Genomic DNA, 16,669 nt, shown 5'->3' on the forward strand with positions numbered 1-16,669 from the left:
TGATTAAGCGTTATTTTTATTTTTTTTTATTTTGAATTCGTAAAAAACAAGCACCCCACCGCAGTTGTATCCTGTTCTGTTCTGATGAATGGTGGTATGAACACCGGGCTCCCTTGTGTCTTATTTTTTTGTTATACCCCGTGTCATCAATATAGTGGTAACACGATGTCTCGCCTACTTTCTGGGACTTTCGCTCTCCACTGGTAAGCTCGAGAGTTCGGCGCAGGTTTCCTAACCGACTTCGCCACACTCCCTATTGTTAGCCCCCCCCAAGACATTTTTTGGCTTTGGTACTTCTATGGCTTTCTACCCCGTCGGCCACTTAATGCGGTACTGTTTCGTTTCCGTCTGCGTATCGCTTTCTTCAGTTCCTGTTCGTGCGTATCATTTTATGTTTCATCGCATGCTGCAGGTCTTCCCTCTGCTATCCGGCCAGTCGCTTGTGTTGCTTTCTTGTTCCAGTTGGACTCAAGTGTTTTTCCTCGTCTCGGTTCCTGTTTCCTCGACTATATACTTCAAAGGTATTTGCCTATTCAAACACTGCTGCATTTTGGTCGCGAATCCTTGTCTCCTCCTCTAGACGACGCGAGGCTAGCTCCTCCCATGTTGTACATAGAGTCCGGTTACAGAATCACCCACCACACTCCGACCAAGCAGCATGTGTCAGTCATCCAGGCCTACGGCACGCTGCCTTGCTGCCAGCAGCAGGAGCAGCGATGTCAGGGAGAATGGACTTGGGGAATGGTTGTTACGGAAAACGGGAGTTGCTACACATGGGAGGAGGATCCTGGCCTGGAAGGGATGCCTTCCATGGGAACAGGTGGAGGCAGCTAGGAGAGCGAGCAGCGCTGCGAAAGGAACCGGCGTTATGGAGGTAAGCGGCTAGCACGGAAGCCTGAGAGTCAAGCCCAAAAATGTCTTGGGGGGGTACAAAGGAGTGGCGGAAGTCAGGTAGGAAACCTGCGCCAACTCCGCGAGCTTACCGTGGAGAGCGAAAGTACGGGCAGACACCGTGTTATGCGGTAAAAGCGCACGGTGTCTCCTGTACGGGTGCTTAGCCGGTTGCGGTACATTCCACTCCTCGTATCGGCCGGGCTAGATTGAGCATTGAGCCCACGTGCCATGAAGCCGGCTCAACGCGTCTGGTCTCGCAGTGGGTCTCCCTCGGACCGGCATACATGGCACCAGCCTTACGCATGGTGTCCCGCCGGTTCCACAACACAGCCCAGTGCGGGTTATTCCACCTCCCCACACTGGTCGGGCTCCGGGGAGCATTCAACCAGGTAAGGTTGGCAGGCTCGGTGCTCAAGGGAGCCAGTACGCCTCACGGTCCGGTATATCCGGCGCCACCTCCCCGCCCAGCCCAGTACTACCAGTGCCTACACCACGCACCAGGCTTCCAGGGCGCTCCAGAGCCCTGTTCCTCCTCCACGCACTCGTCTCGTGGTGCGTGTCTCCAGCCCGGTACCAACCAGTTCCGGCACCACGCACCCCAAGCCTCCTTGCGTCTCCAGAGCTTGTGCGCCCTGTTTGCTGCTCCCCCGCACTACCCTTAAGGTGCGTTCCTTTAGCCCAGGTACCACCAGTTCCTGGCACCAGCACTAGGCCTACTGTGCGCCTCAGCCGGCCAGAGTCTTGCCGTCTGCCCGGCGCCGTCTGCACTGCCTCGTCTGCCCAGCGCCGTCTGAGCGCCCGTCTGCCTGAGCCTCAAAGCCGCCCGTCTTCCTGAGCCCTTCAAGCCGCCCGTCTGTCCTGAGCCTTCAGAGCCGATCCGTCATCAGGAGCCGCTGAGCCGCTCCGTCAGTCAGGAGCTGCTAGAGTCGTCCGTCAGTCAGGAGCCGCCAAGAGCCAGCGCCCGCAGACAGGAGCCGCCGAGCCGCCGCCAGACAGGAGCCGCCAGAAGCGCGCCAAGGAGCCGCAGAGCCGCCCGCCGACAGGAGCCGCCAGAGCCGCCAGCCAGCAGGAGCCGCCAGAGCCGCCAGCCAGCCAGGAGCCGCCAGAGCGCAGCCAGACAGGAGCCGCCAGACGCCCGCCAGACAGGATCCTCCAAGCCGCCAGCCAGCCAGGATCTGCCAGAGCCGTCAGCCAGCCAGGATCTTCCAGAGCCGTCAGTCAGCCAGGATCTGCAGAGTCATCAGTCAGTCCGGAGCGCCCTCAGTCCGGAGCTGCCCCTCAGTCCGGAGCTGCCCCTCAGTCCGTGTGCTGCCCTTAATCCAGTGGGTTAATATGGATGAGTAGCCATTAGAGAGGAGGCAGCCACGAAGCAAGATGGACAGATGCCCACCAGACCCTCCCCTATAGGTTCAGGTTTTGCGGCCGGAGTCCGCACCTTGGGGGAGGGGGGGGTACTGTCACGTTCCTGACCTTATTTCCTTTGTTTAGTATGGTTTGTGTTTCAGGACGTGAGCTGGGTGGGCATTCTATGTTATGTGTTTCTATGTTTGGTTTAGGGTTGTTTCTAGCCTGATATGGTTCTCATCAGGGGCAGGTGTTTTACGTTTCTCTGATTGGGAATCATATTTAGTAGGCTGTTCTCACTTGTTTGGGTGATTTTGCTGTGTCTGTGTTTGTTCACCACACGGTACTGTTTCGTTTAGTTTGTTCGTTCCTGTTCGTGCTTCATGTTTTATGTTCTCATGTCAGGTCGTTCACGATGTTTGTAGTATTCAGTGTTTTTCTCTTCGCTTCGTTGATATTATTAAAAGTATGTATTCAAACCACGCTGCATTTTGGTCCGATCCTTGCTCCTCCTCAGACGAGGAGGAAGACGAGCGTTACATACAGTGAGGTCTACTTTGGATTATAATAAAACTACTTCTGCTGCCGAGAGACGAGATTCTACAACTAAACCAAATACAACCCCTAGCAATAATGGCGTCAATGCACCACCGGTAAGGTTGACATCTARAATTACAGCAAAGCCCAAGATACGGACTACCACTACTAGACCACCCAAAACGTCCACCACCGCTAACTATAGCTTCAACATTGAAGTTTTAAATGAGGGTATCAACAGGAAAGGGGAAAAAATAGTATGGAACAAAGAACCTGATGATGAACACACTAGAATTAGGTGAGCATTCAAATGTATTTGCTGATGTAAAATARAGGTCAACTGCTGAAATAATTGTTATATCAATATAATGCATACTAAAGTATTAATGTGTTATTATAGGCCTATACATTGTACATTATGTATATTTGCCGACATTTTTAATGACCTCATGTGTCTTTATAAAATTGTGATATGACTGGAAAATGGCACAGCCCTATTGGTTAAAAAGCACCTCAATCTTTATCTTTCAGTTCWTACATGGAAAACATGTATACTATGAATACTGTCCATCAGGTTATTTGACAAACAACTCTGAAAACACACATTGAAAACRGACATGATAAATGACAATAGTGTGGATCACAATGCAGGGAAAACATGATTAACAGGGGGGTTGGTATGTCCATTCTGCATGGCTGTGGTCTTGAAAACCAAGTCCAGGGGGTTGGTTCTACATTCCCACCTCTGTGTGGTGAAGTGTTTAGCTGGGGTTATCAGGTGGTGYCGGAAACCGGCTGTGTCTGCTAACTCCATTCAGTACCAAGTCACCACAGTTCTGCATAGCCAGTCAATGTGTTGTATAGTCCTAATTACGGACATCATACTTTCACATTTCCCAATGTTGGTCGTTGTTCATGAGATGGTTTGCCTTTTGTAGCCAAGCGGTCCACCAGGAGTGATAAGGTAGTAAAGAAGCCTAAAAAGATATGAAAGAAAATCAAGAAACCCAAAGTCCTGCCAAAGAAGTATAAGGCCAGTGGGCGCCCTTCGCTGCTAGTGAAGCCAGTGGGAAGTATATATGGGAGAATACCCCTGAGTGACATATACAGTATACGAAGGAGGTTCACCCAGTGGTGTGGCCCTAATAGCAGTATTCAGATCTCTATTTCCCTACTGTGCAAAGTGCAGTGTTCATTTTCGTTTCATGTTGGAAATGCAACATGATCGACATCTGACATTCACAGCATTGCTTGATGGCACATAGTCACAGTACTAGTGGTAGTAGAGTGTGAAAAACAAAACTATTCCCTGGCTTAAATAGTTGTTGTGCTTGCACTTGTTCTCCAGTGACTGACCTAGTCTTCTGAAGTATTTCCTACCCATCTCTCTCTCTCTCTCTCTCTTCACTAGATAACTTGGCTATATGACATGGGACACCACAGGCTAGGCTGCTATCAACAGTAGTTTTAAACAATTAAGTCTTGGGAGCAGTGCAGCGCTTTCCTCACAATGAACCCAGTGGAGAGATCCAGCAGGCCTCTAAGGCAAAATGGTATTAGGGGTTTAAGAGAGACCACTGGCGGCACTGGCACAGGAACTGGTGTTCAGAGGGCCAGTCGACCAGGCTCAACTCCTCAGACAATGAGCCCCTGTCTGCTCCTCTCATGGAAACGCAGTAAAAACTGAGGAAGTCTCTCTCTTTTTCTCGCTCTTACGCTCTCTTTCTTGTGAACCCTGCTGCTCTCCCTCTCGCTTCCTCACTTTCCCTATCATTGCCTATCATGCTCAAATAAGCCTTGTAGAATTGCACTCTCTCAATACCCATGTAAAGGCATCAAATTCAGCCTGTAATGCTAGTGWTTATGGACGGTGGGCTTTTTTATATAATAGATGCATAAGTAACCATTGGTTCCCACTCCTTCTCTGCTGGTCAATAATGTTTCCCTCTTTCACCATATGACATTCTCATTCTCCGCGTCTGTCAGAGTGCCCTCCTCTGGGGCTGGAGTCTCTGAGAGTGAAGGACACACAGCTGCGGGCCTCGTCCTACAAGCGCAGGGGCTCACGTGGTCGTCTCAACATACAGGTGAAACACAGTGGCCTACTGGGAAATGGAACTGACACCGTTTCCATGTATTACTCTGAGTCTGAGTGCCCTCCTCTGGGGCTGGAGTCTCTGAGAGTGAAGGACACACAGCTGCGGGCCTCGTCCTACAAGCGCAGGGGCTCGGACCACACGTGGTCGTCTCAACAGCACAGGTGAAACACAGTGGCCTCTGGAAATGGACTGACACCGTTTCCATGTATTACTCGTGAGTGAGTGAGTGAGTGGGTGAGTGAGTGAGTGAGTGAGTGAGTGAGTGAGTGAGTGAGTGAGTGAGTGAGTGAGTGAGTGAGTGAGTGATGAGTGGTTGAGTGAGTGAGTCAGTCAGTCAGTCAGTCAGTCAGTCAGTCAGTCAGTCAGTCAGTCAGTCAGTCAGTCAGTCAGTCAGTCTGCCTGCCTGCCTGCCTGCCTGTCTGCCTGTCTGTCTGTCTGTCTGTCTGTCTGTCTGTCTGTCTGTCGTTGAGGATGGAGACATCTACGATGGGGCGTGGTGTGCCCAGTATGAGGATAAGAAACAATGGCTGGAGGTGGACGCCCGTCGACCCACACGCTTCACCGGGGTCATCCTGCAGGGACGCAGCTCAATCTGGAGGTCAGTGCAGGTTTTTGTTCCACCCCAGCACTAACACTTCTGATTCAACTAATCACAAAGTGGAACTCACTGTGCAGTGATTTAGCCATTGCATAGATTTGTATGTATTGATAATGTTGCATGGACATCGCTAAAGTGTTACCCTGGTCTTTCCTAACAGTTGGGATTTCTCACTCACCTAAGGTGCTGTTCAGTAATGATACCTTGGTCTGGAAGACAGCTATGAATGGGACTAAAGAGGCGGTGAGTTGATTCAATACAATATATTAAAATATGATATGTAGTAACCATAATCTATTGCCTTCTTTCCATTACTTTTACTGCAACATTTGGATATTCCACACATTTTAATCTCTTGAATATCTTACTATTCGGTTCCTCATGATCCAGTTGTCAAGTTGTGTTTCATTATGTGGTCCGGTGAGGTATTATATCTACCATGCTCTGACATCATTGACCAATGACATTCCACTGCCGCTGGCCTATTTACACTGTAATGGAGAATGTGGCTATTGGCAAGCTGATCATGGCCCTGTCAGTGGTTCTTTTGGAAAGTGTGCCCTGGCCAAAGCTGACTCCACTGTGCCAACCGTGTCAAACTTGCCAACTGTGCCAACTGTGCTAACCCAGCCTACTCTCCATGGGCACACTGTGGCAGATTGCACCATCTAATTACCAGTCTGTGGCACTGGTTTGGCAAAGGTGCAGYGGGGAAATGTGACTGGCAGAGAGATGTACACTGAGCGTACAAAACATTAGGAACACCTTCCTAATGTTGAGTTGCACACTCTTTTGCCTTCAGAACAGCCTCAATTTGTCAGAGCATGGACTCTATAAGGTGTCAAATGCATTCCACAGGGATGCGGGCCCATGTTGACTCCAATYCTTCCCACAGTTGGGTCAAGTTGGCTGCATGTCCTTTGGGTGATGGACCATTCTTGATACACACAGGAAACTTTTGAGCATGAAAAAAKCAGCATCCGGTGTGCCTGGCACCTACTACTATACTCCGTTCAAAGGCACTTAAATCTTTTGCCTTACCCATTCACCCTCGGAATGGCACACATACACAATCCATAGCTCAATTGTCTCAAGGCTTAAAAATCCTTCTTTATCCTGTCTCGTCCCCTTCATCTACACTGGTTGAAGTGGATTTAACAGGTGACATCAATAAGGAATCATAGCTTTCACCTGGATGGTCACTCTTTGTCATGGAAAGAGCAGATGTTCCTAATGATTTGTACACTAAGTTTTTTAAGTAAATACAATTTATACATTTTTAAATAAATCATATTTTTTATTTAAATGAATTAAGCTCTGCAGTGATTAAGTCTTGTTTTGTACACTCAGTGTTTTCCGAACTCTGACATTGTTCATTACGATATTTATTAATTACTTTCTTTTTACTTTCRTGATTATGTGCGTATTGTTTTGTATTGCTAGGATATTATTACTACGCTGTTGCTAGAAACATAAGCATTTCGCTGCAGCTGCAATAACATCTGCAAATCTGTGTACATGACCAATAAACTTTGATTTGATTAGATTTGTTTGACACTTTTAACATAGGCCAGGCCCCGATGTTCCCTCATATCCCCCTGGGAAGAAAACATTTCAATTTGCTCAACTTGCCATTGGCTGAAACATTGGCTCAATTTACCTCATGGCTACTGGCTTAACTTACCCCAAGGCAAACATTTTGACTATATTAGCCCACAAAGCTACAAGGATGTGCTTTCATGCTAAGTTTAGGGACCTCATATTAAAGCTTACAATATCAAATCAAAGTTTATTTGTCACATGCGCCGAATACAACAGGTGTAGACCTTACAGTGAAATGCTTACTTACAGGCTCTAACCAATAGTGCGAAAAAAAAATGGTGGGCTTGTTGTGTGTGTTGTGGTGTGTTGTGTGTGTGTGTTGTGTGTGTGTGTGTGTGTGTGTGTGTGTGTTGTGTGTGTGTGGTGTGGTGTGTTGTGTGTGTGTTGGTGTGTGTGTGTTGTGTGTGTGTGGTGGTGTGGTGTGTGTGAAGAAATAAAAACAGTAAAAGACATTTGAAAATAAGAGTAGCAAGGCTATATACAGACACGGTTAGTCAGGCTTATTGAGGTAGTATGTACATGTAGGTATGGTTAAAGTGACTATGCAAAAATGATAAACAGAGAGTAGCAGTAGTGTAAAAGAGGGTTGGCGGTGGTGGGCCACAATGCAGATAGCCGGTTAGCCAATGTGTGGGAGCACTGGTTGTCGGGCCAATTGAGCTAGTATGTACATGAATGTATAGTTAAAGTGACTATGCATATAAGTAAACAGAGTAGCAGCGCATATAAGAGGGGTTGGGGGGCACACAATGCAAATAGTCCGGGTAACCATTTGGTTACCTGTTCAGGAGTCTTATGGCTTGGGTAAAACTAATTGAGAAGCCTTTTTGTCCTAGACTTGGCACTCTGTACCGCTTGCCATGCGGTAGTAGAGAACAGTCATGACTGGGGTGCTGGTCTTGACAATTTCTAGGGCCTTCCTCTGGCACCGCCTAGTGAGAGGTCCTGGATGGCAGGCAGCTTTGCCGCAGTGATTGTACTGGGCTGTACATACTACCCTCTGAAGTGACTTGCGGCAGAGCCGAGCAATTGCTGTACCAGGCAGTGATGCAACCGGTCAGAAGCTCCGATGTTGCAGCTGTAGAACCTTCTGAGATCTCAGGACCCATGCCAAATCTTTTTAGTTTCCTGAGGGGAATAGGCTTGTCGTGCGCCTCTTCACACTGTCTGGTTGTGTTTGGACCATTCTAGTTTGTTGTTGATGTGGACACCAAGGAACTTGAAGCTCTCAACCTGCTCACTACAGCCCCGTCGATGAGAATGGGGCTGGCTCGGTGCTCCTTTTCCTGTTGTCGACAATCATCTCCTTTGTTTGGTTACGTTGCGGGATAGGTTGTTATTCTGGCCCACCTGGCCAGGTCTCTGCCCTCCTCCCTATAGGCTGTCTCGTCGTGTCGGTGATCAGGCCTACCACTGTTGTGTCGTCTGCAAACTTAATGATGTGTTGGAGTCGTGCCCGGCCATGCAGTCGTGGGTGAACAGGGAGTACAGGAGGGGACTGGGCACAACCCCTGGGGAGCTCCAGTGTTGAGGATCAGCGTGGCAGATGTGTTGCTACCTACCTCACCACCTGGGGTGGCCGTCAGGAAGTCCAGGATCCAGTTGCAGAGGGATGTTTAGTCCCAGGTTCCTTAGCTCAGTGATGAGCTGAGGGTACTATGGTGTTGAACGCTGACTGTAGTCAATGAATAGCATTCTCACATAGGTGTTCCTTTTGTCCAGGGAAAGGGCAGTGTGGAGTGCAATAGAGATTGCATCATCTGTGGATCTGTTTGGCGGTATGCAAATTGGAGTGGTCTAGGGTTTCTGGATAATGTGTGTGATGTGAGCCATTACCAGCCTTTCAAAGCACATTCATGGCTACGGACGTGAGTCTACGGTCTGTAGTCATTTAGGGCAGGACGCAAAGTGTGCACTTTGTTTCTTTGGCACTTGACTATGGTGGTCTGCTTGAAACATGTTGGTATTACAGACTCAATCAGGGACATGTTGAAAATGTCAGTGAAGACACCTGCCAGTTGGTCAGCACATGCCCGGAGCACACGTCCTGGTAATCCGTCTGGCCCTGCAGCCTTGTGTATGTTGACCTGTTTAAAGGTCTTACTCACGTCGGCTACGGAGAGCGTGATCARACAGTCGTCCGGAGCAGCTGATACTCTCATGCATGCCTCAGTGTTGCTTGCCTCGAAGCGAGCATAGAAGTGATTTAGCTCGTCTGGTAGGCTCGTGTCACTGGGCAGCTCGCGGCTGTGCTTCCCTTTGTAGTTTATAATAGTTTGCAAGCCCTGCCACATCCGACGAGTGTCGGAGCCGGTGGAGTATGATTCAATCTTTAGCCCTGTATTGACGCTTGGCCTGTTTGATGGTTCGTCGCAGGCATAGTAGGATTTCTTGTAAGCTTCAGGGTTAGAGTCCCGCACCTTGAAAGCGGCAGCTCTACACTTTAGCTCAGTGCGAATGTTGCCTGTCATCCATAGCTTCTGGTTGGGGTATGTAAGTACAGTCACTGTGGGGACGACGTCCTCAATGCACTTATTGATAAAGCCAGTGACTGATGTGGTGTATTCCTCAATGTCATCGGAAGAATCCCAGAACATGTTCCAGTCTGTGATAGCAAAACAGTCCMGTAGTTTAGCATCTGCTTCATCTGACCACTTTTTTATAGACCGAYTCACTGGTGCTTCCTGCTTTAATTTTWGCTTGTAAGCAGGAATCAGGAGGATAGAGTTGTGGTCGGATTTACCAAATGGAGGGCGAGGGAGAGCTTTGTACGCATCTCTGTGTGTGGAGTACAGGTGATCTAGAATTGTTTTCCCTCTGGTTGCACATTTAACATGTCGATAGAGATTTGGTAGAACTTATTTAATAAGTTTCCCTGCATTAAAGTCTCCGGCCACTAGGAGCGCCGCCTCTGGGTGAGCGGTTTCCTGTTTGCTTATTTCCTTATACAGCTGACTGAGTGCGGTCTTAGTGCCCGTATCTGTTTGTGGTGGTAAATAAACAGCCATGAAAAGTAGAGCTGAGAACTTTCTAGGCAAGTAGTGTGGGGTGCAATTTATCACAATAGACTTCCTTAGATTTCATGCACCAGCTGTTTACAAATATGCACAGACCAGAACATCCATGTCGTCATTCAGCCACGATTCCGTGAAACATAGGATATTACAGTTTTGATGTCCCGTTGGTAGGATATTTGTGATCGTACCTCGTCTAGTTTATTATCCAATGATTGCACGTTGGCGAGTAATATTGACGGTAACAGCAGCTTTCCTACTCGCATTCTGCGGGTCCGGACGAGGCATCCGGCTCTTCGTCCTCTGCGTCGCTTCCTTTTGCGAATAATTGGTATGCCTGCCCTGTGGGGTGTTTGGAGAATATCGTGTGAGTCCTGCTTGTTTTTGAAAAAATCTTTGTCTAATCCGAGGTGAGTGATCGCTGTCCTGATATCCAGAAGCTCTTTTCTGCCGTAAGATACGGTTGCAGAAACATTATGTACAAAATAATTTACAAATAGCACAGCCATCTCCTCCGGTGCCATTATTATAGAGACCCCAACTGATGTACAGAACAATCATAAAAGTATCAACTTTGGTTTAGATACAAGCATCATGAAGCCTATAACACAATACATTTATTTGACTTGGAAAAAGTGGTAAGCAAGTTTCACCATGTGGTTTCTTCCTTCCCAGACTCCAAGAAATTATGAACTCTTCCTAAATATTTGGTCAAATTATATGGTTTCCTAGAAACAACACTGGCTCTACTTACCCCACTCTCTCCTACTGTAGGTATTTGAGGGGAACCAGGACACTGAAAATCCAGTGCTGGGCCGATTTAATAAGTTGTCAAGAGTGGCACGCTACACCTGCATCAATCCACAGACCTGGTACTAGAATGGAACTATGTCTTAGAGCTGAGGTTCTGGGCTGTACCCTCCCAGGTATGTCCACCATCATCATCACAACATCCTCACAACACTAGCTTAACACTCAGGAAACATAACCTCAACAACATTAAAATGTTACCATTGAGTTTTTCCATTATGTTGTGTCTTTTCACTCCTGTAGATCCCAACAACATCTACGCTTGGCAGCAGACGGAGCAAGGCACCCAGYACAAACTGGACTTCAGACACCACAACTACAAGGAGATGAGGAAAGTAAGTCCTGAAGTGGAGACCTTCAACACTCACCCATAGGGTACTGGTGTAGTTTGAGGGTTATTTAGTTGGTGGATGGATGACTCTCTATGTAGACAAACACTGAATGAAGACTGGTTAATATTTTGCAAATATAGTGCTGCATTCATAACCAAGTAGGAAGGTGGTATTCATCTGGGAAAAATCCACTTGAACGCCCATCCAACTGGCAATAACTAGTGGGAAACTTGTCTATCATCATCCCGATTTCTCCCACATGTTGACCTCTGACGTCACCTACTACGGAAATGACCTCGATTAACAGCCTTGTTGACAGTACATTTTTTTTAACAACATAACATTATTTATAAAAAGCAATCTATTCATATTTTTTTTTCACACTGTCATTTGTTTACAAGCATGTTAGCTGTACTTTTAGTTTATGGTTGGCCATTAACCAATTGATGTTTCTCAATGAGGTCAAAGCATTTGAATGCATCCAACTGGTATTTATGACTTCAACTGGTAATTACCACCTTTCCACTTGGTTATGAACTCAGCATAGGTCGCGTTCCCCTGCTTAGAAGTTGCATGCATCAACCAATGGTTGCGTGCCATATCATCGACTGTGTCATCGGGCACCAGATTGCTATAACATATGACGTGGTTAGATTTAAAATACCTTTTGGGGACAAGAGCCCTCTATACATCTCTATGGAACTGACCATATTCACAGCCATATATCTGTTGCGTTCCACTGCTTAGACTTTGCATGCATCAACCAACGGTTGCATTGTGTGCCACATCATCGACTGTGTCATTGACTGACAGATTGCTATATCATATGATGTGGTTAGCTGATAAGTAAAATACATTTCCAGGCATTTTAAGATCTGGCAACGTCTAAGCAGTGAAACGCGACCACTAACTCAACTACATCCTGTTTTCCTCTAACAATTAGCAAACTTCTGACCAATAAGAATAGAGCCAGGCAGTTTCTAGGTAGATAATCAATCATATTACCATTCTCAACAACTGACTCACCATATTGAAGAACTACACAGTGACTTAGAAAATAATAATTTTTCTAAAAAAAGAATCATACACTGGCTAAAATGTTGTGATCTTGTGCACTCTAAATAAATGCATTTGGGACCTTACAAAGGTGCTATCTAGAACCTAAAAGGGTTCTTRGGCTGTCCCCATAGGATAACCCTTTGAAGAACCCTTTTTGGTTCCAGGTAGAACCCTTTTGGGTCCATCTAGGACCCTTTCCACAATGTGTTCTACATCGAACCAAAAAGTGTTCTCCTATGGGAYCAGCCGAAGAACCCTTTTGGAAGCCTTTTTTCTAAGAGCGTAGGCATCCATTGCATGCAACAGTTAGCAAGAAACTCCCTCCCTTCCATTCAATCTACTCTGTGTGGCGCTTGACTGAGCTGTCCTGGAAGCAGAGGGTTTGTGGTTGTAGCTACCTCCCTCAGTCTCACCGAAAAACGAATATTATTCACGTTTTTTTCTTCTTTTCCCCTCACTACACTGCCACCACCGCTCAGTAAAGAGCTTGAGGTGAATCTGACCATTATGATATAACACTGGGCTCTTGTGTCCACACACACACCACACTCTCCCCATGTGCTCTGCAAACTAATCCAAGACTTGGATCTATTTGTAAAGTAGTAAAACTCTACTGTACATACTGAAGCTTTCTTCTCACACTTAACCACAGGAGGTTGGTGGCACCTTAATTGGGGAGAACGGGCTCGTGGTAATGACTGGAGTGGAATTAGTAGAATGGTTTCCATGTGTTTGATGACATTGCATTTGCTCCGTTCCAGCAAAGCAGTTCGACACATACAACAACACAGAGTTACACATGGAGTAAAACAAAACATACAGTCAATAATACAGTAGAAAAATAAGTCTATATACAATGTGAGCAAATGAGGTGAGTTAAGGGAAGTAAAGGCAAAAAAAAAGCCATGGTGGCGAAGTAAATACAATATAGCAAGTAAGTGCAAAGTAGAGATAGAAATAATGGGGTGCAAAGGAGCAAAATAAATAAATAAATACAGTAGGGGGAGAGGTAGTTGTTTGGGCTAAATTATAGATGGGCTATGTACAGGTGCAGTAATCTGTGAGCTGCTCTGACAGCTGGCACTTAAAGCTAGTGAGGGAGATAAGTGTTTCCAGTTTCAGAGATTTTTGTAGTTCGTTCCAGTCATTGGCAGCAGAGAACTGGAAGTAGAGGCGTCCAAAGGAGGAATTGGCTTTGGGGGTGACAAGTGAGATATACCTGCTGGAACGCGTGCTACGGGTAGGTGCAGCTATGGTGACCAGCGAGCAGAGATAAGGCGGGACTTTACCTAGCAGGGTCTTGTAGATGACCTGGAGCCAGTGGGTTTGGCGACGAGTATGAAGCGAGGGCCAGCCAATGAGAGCTTACAGGTCCAAGTGGTGGGTAGCATATTGGGCTTTGGTGACAAAACGGATGGCACTGTGATAGACTGCATCCAATTTATTGAGTAGGGTATTGGAGGCTATTTTGTAAATGACATCGCTGAAGTCGAGGATCGGTAGGATGGTCAGTTTTACAAGGGTATGTTTGGCAGCATGAGTGAAGGATGCTTTGTTGTGAAATAGGAAGCCAATTCTAGATTTAACTTTGGATTGGAGATGTTTGATGTGAGTCTGGAAGGAGAGTTTACAGTCTAACCAGACACCTAGGTATTTGTAGTTGTCCACATATTCTAAGTCAGAACCGTCCTGAGTAGTGATGTTGGACGGGCGGGCAGGTGCAGGCAGCGATCGGTTGAAGAGCATGCATTTAGATTTACTTGTATTTAAGAGCAATTGGAGGCCATGGAAGGAGAGTTGTATGGCATTGAAGCTCGTCTGGAGGGTTGTTAACACAGTGTCCAAAGAAGGGCCAGAAGTATACAGAATGGTGTCGTCTGCGTAGAGGTGGATCAGAGACTCACCAGCAGCAAGAGCGACATCATTGATGTATACAGAGAAGAGAGTCGGTCCAAGAATTGAACCCTGTGGCACCCCRATAGAGACTGCCAGAGGCRCGGACAACAYGCCCTCRGATTTGACACACTGAACTCTATCAGAGTAGTAGTTGTTGAACCAGGCGAGGCAATCATTTGAGAAACCAAGGCTATCGAGTCTGCCGATGAGGATGTGGTGATTGACAGAGTCGAAAGCCTTGGCCAGGTCAATGAATACGGCTGCACAGTATTGTTTCTTATCGATGGCGGTTAGGATATCGTTTAGGACCTTGATCGTGGCTGAGGTGCACCCATGACCAGCTCTGAAACCAGATTGCATAGCGGAGAAGGTATGGTGGGATTCGAAATGGATTCGAAATTATGAGCCATCCTCCCCTAACCAGCCTCCGCTGCACTTAACCATCATAAGGCAGTGTTACCCAATCCATTCCTGATGGACCCTGTGGGTGCAACAACAACAAATAAATCTGTCCCCCAAAAATGTCCACACCCTGGAGGTCCCACAGGAATGGAAGACTTCTGCCCACCAGACAACACCATAATGCTCAGTACCATTTAACTCTGTACCATCCTCAGCTCATGAAGTCAGTGACCGAGTCCTGTCCTGACATCACCCGTTTCTACAGCATCAGGAAGAGCCAAATGGGCCTCAAGATGTACTCATGGAGATCTCTGACAACCCTGGAAAGCATCAGCTGGGTAAGTAGATATAGACCCACTCCAGTTTATGAAGTTTTATCTTAAGGCAATACTACATAACGTATCTACAGTACCACTGCTATAGTACTTTGTACAGTATGCTCTCAGAGACTGGAGTCAACCCTTGTCTACACTGACAGGTCTAAAGTGTTTGCTTTGCGGTCATTGAATCGGTCTGCCGATTCCGCTAATACCCCGATTCCGCTAATAACCGCTAATACCCCTTACCGACAGCACTTATAATGGAAGAGAGAGAGCCAGGAATGCCGCAGCATAGACGGAGAACTGGTTAGCCTGCAKACTGGAATAGAGAGGAAAACCCTATTATATAGAGGGTGACTAGTCTTAATATGTCAACACTGGAAATTCTTGGCCTGTTTTGTACGGAGTAAAAAGCTTTCAATGGTTTTTGACTCAACTTGACTGTATATATTTGTTAATCTCCAACTCTCTTGGCAGAGGTTAAGCCAGACTGGAGTTTAATGTTCCACTGGTAAATGACTCTGTCTRTCCATGTCATGTTCCAGTATTTATAATGTGAACTCACAGATAGTGGGTTCATAGTGAGAGAAATGTTCCTTGTTTCTTTTTTGTGGGGTTCCTTCCTATGTGACGTAATCCCTAATATTTTGCTGTAACACAAGGCTTAAAGGACGACTGTACTTCCTGATTTGGCCTCGTTTTGAGGATAACTCATTAAGAAATGCTAGCAGCCATGACTGAAGCTAAACAATAGTTGTCTTAAGGGTGTGGTTTGATGTGGGTGTGTTATGTTTSCATATCGTACCTTGGCTGGTTTTGTTATTTGTCCCTCCTGAGTCACTGTAGTAACAACATAGCCACTAGTCTGAATTAATCTAAGATAAATCAAGAAATCTGTAATTAATTTAGACGTTTTTGCCGAGGTCTTAGTCGCGCAATTTGACATCTAGGTAAGATGTTTGGTCTGGCTGCATGCTCAGAACTGATTTCTGAGAACAATAACATGTCTACAACGTCATCATCTGCAAGCTGTCAAACTATTGTAAATAAAGCACGAGCTACACACTGTTTGTCAGTGCCCAAAATCACTTGTTAACTAYCTAAATTCCAACTCTGTGTTTGTTAATGAAGCTAGCAAGTAGTAGCTAGCAGGCACATTGAGCAGCCAGGCCACAATCAGCTGATCAAGTCACTGGCGAGTGGAGACGTGTGTGCTTCGTTGCTGTTTAGTTTTTTACAACTTTCTCATTATCTATTACCAGAGTGTGAGTCTGTCTGGCAGTGTTTCACAGAGAAAAAAACTGTCACGGGAGACACAAGATGCTCACGAATGGGTTTTGGAATATTGACAAGATGCAGTTGGGATACAAGTTCAAATCAAATGTATTTGTCACACATACACATGGTTAGCAGATGTTAATGCGAGTGTAGCGAAATGCTTGTGCTTCTAGTTCCGACAATGCAGTAATAACCAACMAGTAATCTAACCTAACAATTCCACAACTACTACCTTATCCACACAAGTGTAAAGGGATAAAGAATATGTACATAAAGATATATGAATGAGTGATGGTACAGAACGGCATAGGCAAGATGCAGTAGATGGTATCGGGTACAGTATATACAGTGAGGGGAAAAAGTATTTGATCCCCTGCTGATTTTGTACGTTTGCCCACTGACAAAGAAATTATCAGTCTATAATTTTAATGGTAGGTTTATTTGAACAGTGAGAGACAGAATAACAACAAAAATTACCAGAAAA

General features: G+C 46.2%; 1 pseudogene; it reads left to right on the forward strand.

Moving 5' to 3' along the window:
- Positions 1-868: 868 nt before the first annotated feature.
- LOC111965508 (inactive carboxypeptidase-like protein X2) lies at positions 869-14,933 on the forward strand (annotated as a pseudogene).
- The last annotated feature ends 1,736 nt before the right edge of the window (positions 14,934-16,669 follow it).

Source organism: Salvelinus sp. IW2-2015, linkage group LG6.2, assembly GCF_002910315.2.
Source record: "Salvelinus sp. IW2-2015 linkage group LG6.2, ASM291031v2, whole genome shotgun sequence".
Lineage (NCBI taxonomy): Eukaryota > Metazoa > Chordata > Actinopteri > Salmoniformes > Salmonidae > Salvelinus > Salvelinus sp. IW2-2015.